Source organism: Aythya marila, assembly GCF_965140915.1.
Source record: "Aythya marila genome assembly, chromosome: 18".
Classification (NCBI taxonomy): domain Eukaryota; kingdom Metazoa; phylum Chordata; class Aves; order Anseriformes; family Anatidae; genus Aythya; species Aythya marila.
Genome location: NC_139059.1, coordinates 9,715,652 through 9,723,703, shown reverse-complemented (window position 1 = coordinate 9,723,703; position 8,052 = coordinate 9,715,652).

Genomic DNA, 8,052 nt, shown 5'->3' with positions numbered 1-8,052 from the left:
CTCACAACTTTCACAAGCAACACAACCATGCCATGTGAGCGATGCAATCCCTTTTCTTCTGCTGTTTTGTCTGTCCACTACGACTGCATTCCCACAAGGAAGTGAGATACAGAGAAAATACAAAGCAGAGACTGCTGACAATTACCTACCAGGCTTTCCTTGCAGCAATGCCCCAGTTTTAAGATCAGACACCTGAGATGCATGTTCTACATCTACAGCCCCCAAATCTGTAATATTAATATCTCTATACTGTAATTTTAATATCTAACTCTGAAACAACAGATTTATGCCAAGCAACATGACTGGAAACCATGTATTTAATCCTAGAGAGGTAGATACAAGATCATCTATGTTTCAAAGTCCAAATGTAATTTGATTAAGTTTTTCCCTTTTTTATTCTGCTTAGCCTCTGAATCTTCACTCTTAAATACAGGAGGGGTGACACAACCAAGCACTCACCATTTTGCAGTCCAGGCCCCTCAGATTTCAGTGCATCAGCTGATGATTGTTTGAAAGCTACCCATGGGATATGCCCACTAAACATCCTCTCTAAGCACAAACCAAAATGTGAACACACTGCGTGCACGAGGCTTCGATGGAAATTTTACAGGCATAAATTCCCGTTAAAGGATGTTAAATTTCAACTTTAAGATCTGCCTGAACATAACACGGTGCCTGCACACCTGGGACAGCACAACACCTTCCTCCTGCCTTGCTGCAGCTTATTTCACAGCTCCTTCTGAGGCTGATCTGTACACATGTAAAACAAGATTTTAATGTCCTGTGGTGTTGTCCTAAGCTGTTGTTTGCACCCTTCTGAGCGGGACACATGAGGAAGAAACAGCTCCACCTTCTGCCCCCACCCCAGCCAGCTGCCACTGAAGCATTTGTGCCTTGTAAGTGTGAAAGGCAGCTTTTAGTTTGATTTTCCAGACAATTAACGCCGAGATACCTGACCCCTCGGACGGGAGATACCCCGCAGAGACACGATGAGGTCTGACACAGGGAAGCTCACAGCTGTGCATAAAACCAGCATCAGATCCATAGAGCTGTTTGAGCTTACAGTAAGCATTTACTGCCAAACAGTAAATGCTTCTGATACAAAGGGATGGCCACTCACTTGTACAGGTTGTTTTCCTCAACGTACTACTTGATTTCTTTAACTTGTGTTAGCCGCAGCTCAGGGTGCTGGCGCTGTCTGTGTGTGAAGATGGCTTGGTACCTGGATACAAAGGGACAACAGCCTCCACCGCCATCCATGCTCAATCTCATCAGGACACAACCACATTTACTTGCCCCTGAGGCATTATTTCAGCAAAGCCCTCAGGTCTTCTGAAACTCAGAGTTTCAGGGGGTTTCCCAGGCCTTTTGGCTTGGACACTTGAGGAGGTGAGAGCCTGGAGCATGGTCCTGCCAGCAGGGATTCCCCAGGGGCTTCAGAGCCTGGAGTATCCCCTCCAAGCCAGAGCCCGCTCCAAGCTGAATGGCAACACCTACAGATCGAGAGCTGAAAAACTTCCAGCCACTGACAGAACAAACCCTAGAGGAGAAAGGAATCTCACACACACACCAAAACTGCCACAGGGCACAAGTCCCAGCTGGCAGCAGCACTCCATGAAACAACCGAAGGTGCCCTCAAGGTGTCCTTCTCCATCCCAGCCTCAGCCCCTTTTCCCTCTCACAGCTCCAGAGGGGAACTGGCTCACCCCCGGCGAGGAGCTCGAGGCTGCCCTTATCGCTGTGGAAGCACGAACAGAAGTCACGTTGCATTTGTGCTTTCCTCCCAAACCCTGCAAGTCAGGTTTTTTGTTCAGCAAAACTAAAAGCACTTCCTCAGAGTCAGTATCCCTATTGCTTTCACTTCTGGTGGAAGCGTCACAGGTAAAGGAATGTTTCTTCCAGGTCTTTTTCTTCAAACACCCTTAATTTGCCCCTATGATGAACTGCCCAGAGGAAAGCCAAGCTCACACACGTTACTCAATGCACAGGAGAAACTCTGCAAGCATGGAAATCACAGCAGAACAATTCATGGGGAAAGGGACATGGTCAAGGACAGTGGAAAAAGGGGGCCCAGGCTCTTCTGTGGTCACATCCCAAAGACAGCAGTCCTTTTTCTGAGCCTTACAAGAGCGGGTAGTGAGACCTGACGTCTGACAACCAAAAGTGTGTAATAAATCCCCAGGCTTTTTACCAAAAGCACACTGTGTGGGGGCAAGCCTTTGCCCTTGACTGATGCTGATCATCTTTGAAACACACCCGCACACACCCTGCCCGCTCCCCGCTGCGGTTTCTGAGGGCTGAGCAGAGCCACATGCCCTGAGGCTGGCAGCTCACCCGCTGCTGCTGCTGCAGAACCCTCCCTGCCCGCGCTGATCTGCAAGCTCCTGCTCCGAGTTCATTTCACCTCCTGCTGGAGGGGCTCTATCCAAATCACCCCAGCTGGAGCCTGCAACTCCCTGCACTACGCAGCCATCTGGGGGAGGTGGTTTCCAAGAGGCAGCTGGAAAAGCAGAGCCGAGCACCCGCAGTTATGCAGAGATGGCTCACCCAACTGGAAAGAAACCCTGGCGTGTTCCTGCAGGATCCAGCCGTGCTGGTGGCCAACCACAGCTTCCCATTGAGTCCCTGTGCTGCTAGGTGTACGGGGGCTGTAGCACGGGAGGCGGCATGCATCCCGACATGAGGGCACAGGAGCTATGGATTCACCTCTGAGCTTGTAGGGTCGCCCCTGGAAGCATCTGAGCATCCAGCAGAGCTCAGCAGGATGAGGCTAGATGGCAAAGGTGCACCGCAGGAATCATCCTGAAAGCCCTCTCCAAATCATTAGCTTCCCTTCTTTTCTTTCACCACTCCAATTTGATGGGTCCCTGGAAAGAGCAAGGTCAAAGATGAAGAAAGCAGTAAATACTTGCATTGAGGGAGATGTTGTGAAGAGCTTGCGTGGCAGAAAGACGGCTAAGATCAAATCCATCCTGGGCATTTTCACCATCTGGATCAGCATTTGCTCAAATAACGTTCCTTGCGGGGATTACCCCATCACCTACAAGCTCAAGTTACAATTTATAACGCTGAAGCTACAGGAAAATATAGTGCCAAAGCTCTTCAGAGAAGGCAAGCATCGTTGGATTGCCCCAGGATAACCTCCCGCCCTGCTCCGTCCTCCCCATTCCGCATTAACTGCGAGGTGCCAGACGTGCACATCCCACTGCCCAGCCACCAGGGTGCTGCTCCTGGCCCCGAGGAGATGGGATCGCACGGAGCCAGGGCGAGGTGCTCGAGGCCGCCCTTATCGCACTTAATCTGCATGAATTCCAGAGAGCCTCTGGGAATAGGAGATTTGTCAGCATTTCCCATCTCACGTTTCCTACTGGAAATCCCTCCAGCTGGTGAGATGCTGTAATAGGTACCATTTAGCTAGCTAATGAAATCCATATGTAATTGTCAGAAAGATAATTGACACATTAGGACTCTGAGATCTGCGTTTGGCCTTTCGCAGTTTGTATCTAGTGCTATGGCAGCGGCAGCAATGGTGAACAGGTAGCACCTAACAGCACACCACGCGTGGATTTTTACTCCCCAGATCATTCTACCTGCACAAAAGGCCGGTTTAATGCAGCACAGAGAAAGCTGCTCTCATCTCCTCTCCTGAGGATCCTACACTGCTGTGTCTTCCTTTCAGGAGGATTTCTACTAGAACATGTGCAGGGAGCACACCACAAGCGCAGTGTTATGCTGAACCTGAAGTGGGGGTGGACGGACGGACAGACTGACCCACAGACACAGGCTCAACTGTTCAAGTCATCGCTGGAAGCAGCCAGAGCTGCACCAGGGCAGAGGAAGAGCCTGCCCCAGCTGCTGCTGGATAGCCCAGGTAACCGGGGCAGAGTCAGGTCTCACACTGCAACGTCTACATGGCTGGGTGGAGGCAGGCTCCCTTCTTCCTCACCATCATACCCACCTGCAACTTGGTCCAAGTGATTTCAGTTTCTGCCATCCTAAACACTTCTATCATCTGCAATCTATGTCAATTCATGGGCTTTGCCCCTGGGGGACTCCACTATCTCCTCTCCACCAGGAAGGCTTACACGAGTCCCACCCGCCAGCCAGCAACAAGCCCACGAGAGGACTCGCCTTCACCTCCTGCTGTAACTTAGAGCAAGGGCCTTTGATGAGAGAACTCGACAAAAGCTTTCTGGAAATTCAAGTACGCTCTGGATAGAGCTCCTGGTGGAAAACGGCCAAAAATGCAAATTCTGTGCAATCATCTAAAGTACATTTTCCATAGGTTGAGCATGAACGTCCCTTGGTAGAGGGAAAGCCAAACCTACCACGTGGATCTCTGCATCCAAGGCTCTTGCTTCGGGCCAAGGTATGACTTTAACGGAGATCCTCTGATTTTCTGTAGAAGCCTTGCAATGTGTGAATGTGTATCCAGACAACCACAATGCTTTCGGGCTAGGATGCCATCTGGAAATCATTAGAAAGCACAGACTCGCTCATGGGATTTCATGCACTTCCCGCCCGACATGGGAACAGCCTGTTCCTCATTGTTCGGCTGCTTCTGTTCCTCAACACATCGACTGGAGACAGAGCAAGTGTCTCCATGCTGTGAGGTGCCCTTTTCTTCCTATCCTTTTGAATCACTCCTTTGTCCCCTGTTTCCAGCACAGTAATTCCCCCCATTTTGCAAGGAGCATCCCTCCTGCCCGGCACCGTGCACGTGAGCCCACACAGCCCTCTGGGACCAGGGCAGTCTGCAAGTTCCTCACTGAGGCCTGGAGACAACTGGAATGGGGAATTTCATTTTTTCAGGTCTTTTCTTTGTGTTTTTTGTTTTTTTTTTCTTAATGTATTTTGCTAAGCACAGAACAACATGGGGGCAGCAGAGAATATAAACTTCTTTCCTCTTCTAATTCATTTCACAAGCTAAACAGGATCCGTAGCTTTCCTGAGCTACCTTGGGGACTCCCTGGAGTGTCTCATATGGTCACATTTCAACCTCCTTTCTGTCTGCATTTTACGCATTCTTACTCCAGAAGTTTTGAACTCCCTCTCCTCGCTCTTCCCTGCTTTTAGGAGGATTTTTTTTTTTTTAAGAGGCACATAGAGGCTGCAGGTAAAACATGAAGAGCCCAATTCTCCAGTGCTATGCAGTTTTTGCAGTCACTTCCATTACTGATGAGCAAAATAAAATGTCACTATTTCTGATTTATACTCACTTTCTGCTAAGTGAAGGAGAGCAAAAATGCTACTCTATTCTGACCAGTTCTCCTGGAGATCTCTTGACCACACATCTCAAGGGCAGGAAGAAACAGGTGACAGGTAACACGCGTTCAGCTACGATGACTCTCGGAGACCTCCTGGTCCTGAACTGCCGGAGTCTGACAGAGTAGGAACATCTGGATGGAGCCAGACCCGTTTGTGCATATTTACTGAACAAGCTTATTTACAATCTAATTGTTTCCAAGCAGTTTCATCACATTCTTAATGTTGTGTCAAGAGCAAAGGCAGAGCACTCGACGTGTTTAATGACTGACTTAGAGCCCCAGTACAAGGAGTCACACGATGGGGTGAGGAAAAACGCCGCTCTCAGAGCCCAGCCAAGCAGCAAACACCTCCACAGGCCTTCCTGCTAAAGAGTGCATGGGGAAGGAGGCTGGGAACAAAGACAGTAAATACTGAAAAAAAATGATGGCATGTGAAAGGAAACCAAAATATTTTTTAAGAACTCATTACTCAACTAAACTCATTATGTTTTCACAAAGGAGGGCCCTATTCACGTATTCCAAGTCTCCACCATGCACCAGCTGCATACGCCGTGCAGTTGTGGCCAACTCAAGGGCGTGATGGATGGATGGTGGGGCTGCCGAGCTACTGCTCCTGGAGCAAACACCCCAAAATTTGCTAAAAAACGGCAACGGCTCAATGCTTTGAACCGCTGAACCTCATTGACAGTCAATTTGTTGCAAAGGAAGTAGGAAAAAAATCATTGTTTTTATTGCCTCTTGAATGTCAGCTGGCGTGCTCTGCCTTGGGATAATGCACTCTAATTACATAGCGAGCCGTCCAAACACACTCTCCAAGTCTGCCGCATGTGGCATTTACAGTTGCTGTAATAACACGACAGACAGCCAAGAAGCACAGCACAAGCACACCTCTGACCTGCAAGTGACCCGCTAATTAGTGGATGCACAAGGTTAACGAACGGAGCGCTTCATGCAGGGAGGCGTGTTAGCAGCGCGAACTCCAACCTCAGTAAACTGGAAAATCTATGCCAGGAGGTGTTTACACATTCATTAGAGATGTTGGCGAAACAAAACACAACACAAAATCCCCTTCCCGTTAATAGTACGCTCAGAATAAAATGAGAGGTCTCTTTTTTCTGCACGCAACAATTACTGCGGAGGGTGAATTGTAACGACGGAATTAGGGCCGGCGTTTGGAACCTGCAGGCAATTAGCTCCCAGTTGGCGCAGGATGCTTTGCCAGGGCTGCTGTGCCATCCTACGCAGCCACACGTCTCACGCTGTCCTGTGGCTGGTATGAAAATGGTGCTGGACACTCCAGAGCACGGCTGGAATTGCATTTCCAGAGAACTGGAAGCTTTGGGGCCCAGTCCCACTTGGCCCAACACGAGGGTGCCAGGTTTGGATGGCCCCAAGCCAGTCAGAGTTGTGCCACTTTCCATGGGGTCACCTGGAGCATCCCTGGACCTGGGAGGTTGCAGTCCCACCCTCGCTCCTCCTCTCCTCCCAGAGGGAGGACGACACCACGATCTCCCAGAGGAGGACACATCTGGCCTCTCCCCACTGCTGCCCTCCCTGATGGGTAGAGACGGCTCTGATTAGGGTGAAGCCTGGTTACCCAGCTCTATCCAAGCCACCAAACCAGCCAAAATTTCCCAGCTGGCTGTCAGGTGCTTGTATGAGGACACACCAACATAAGGTACTGCTGTCTCCTGCTCGCCTGTACCAAAGCAGGTCCCAGCTCCGTAGCGAATCAATAGCAGGGATATCACTACAAACTGATCCTGATTCTCCATCACGCAGTGACACAGACACGTCCCCAAATGTACTCAATCCTCAGCTAAACCGCCCAAGGCACGATCTAAACCTGACAAGAAATGTAACAGGAGAACCGTGCAGGGAAACCGATGGGAGCCCAGGCAGGAGCCAGTGGCAGCACTGCACGTGGGTGACGGATGGAACGTGAGCAGAGATTGCTATTAAGGAAACACCTTTTTTTTTTTTTTGTCAGCAGACTAATTTTGGTGGGAAAGCCCTTTTTTGACACGCCACCAAAAATCTGGAAGCTATTTTTATATTTTCTTTTTACAGAAGAACAACCTAAACGCTTCCAACTCAATCAGAGCAACCCCAAAGGCCTCCAAGGATCTCCCAGCTGGGGGAGGGAGTGTCAGCTCTGTTGACAAAACTGATAATCTCCGAGTTCTGCTCACATTTTTCCTGCAGAAACAAGCCATTTTTTGTGCAGCCCTCCATGCCCGGAGCCACCCGGTTGCTGCAGCCCAGCTGGGGACGCAGCCAGTGCCAGTGTCCCCTCCTGGAAGCACCCGCTGAAGCTTCAGCCTCCACCACTCCCATAAAGTCACGGACCCAGGGAATTTCTTACTCCCTCTGCCCCAAGAACATTTTTCTCTGCATACCACAGACTGGGTGGCTTAGGGGAGAGAAAGAATCCTATCTCTCTGGCAAACTCATGGATTCCTCCGATAAACTGAGCTCTCCGTAGCTCTAAAATTACGGAAAAACTTCCCCTCTTTGCCTCCTGCTTTAAACCCCACTGGGAGGCAGAGAGCAGAGCACTGCATTTCAGACAGGTGTTTTTCAGCTACATTTGGGCACAAAGATATCCTTTGATCCAAGCTGGGATTTTCAGTAAAGCTGCTCCAAGCCACTGGGGTGAACATAATCCCTCCCTAGCTAACAGCCGGGGGGACGCAGCCCCTGGAGGGATCGGTCCTCAAGGGAGCTTCCAGCTCATCCCCAGCCCAGCTGAGGATGGTGAAGAGCTGGGGAAAAAAAAAAAGCA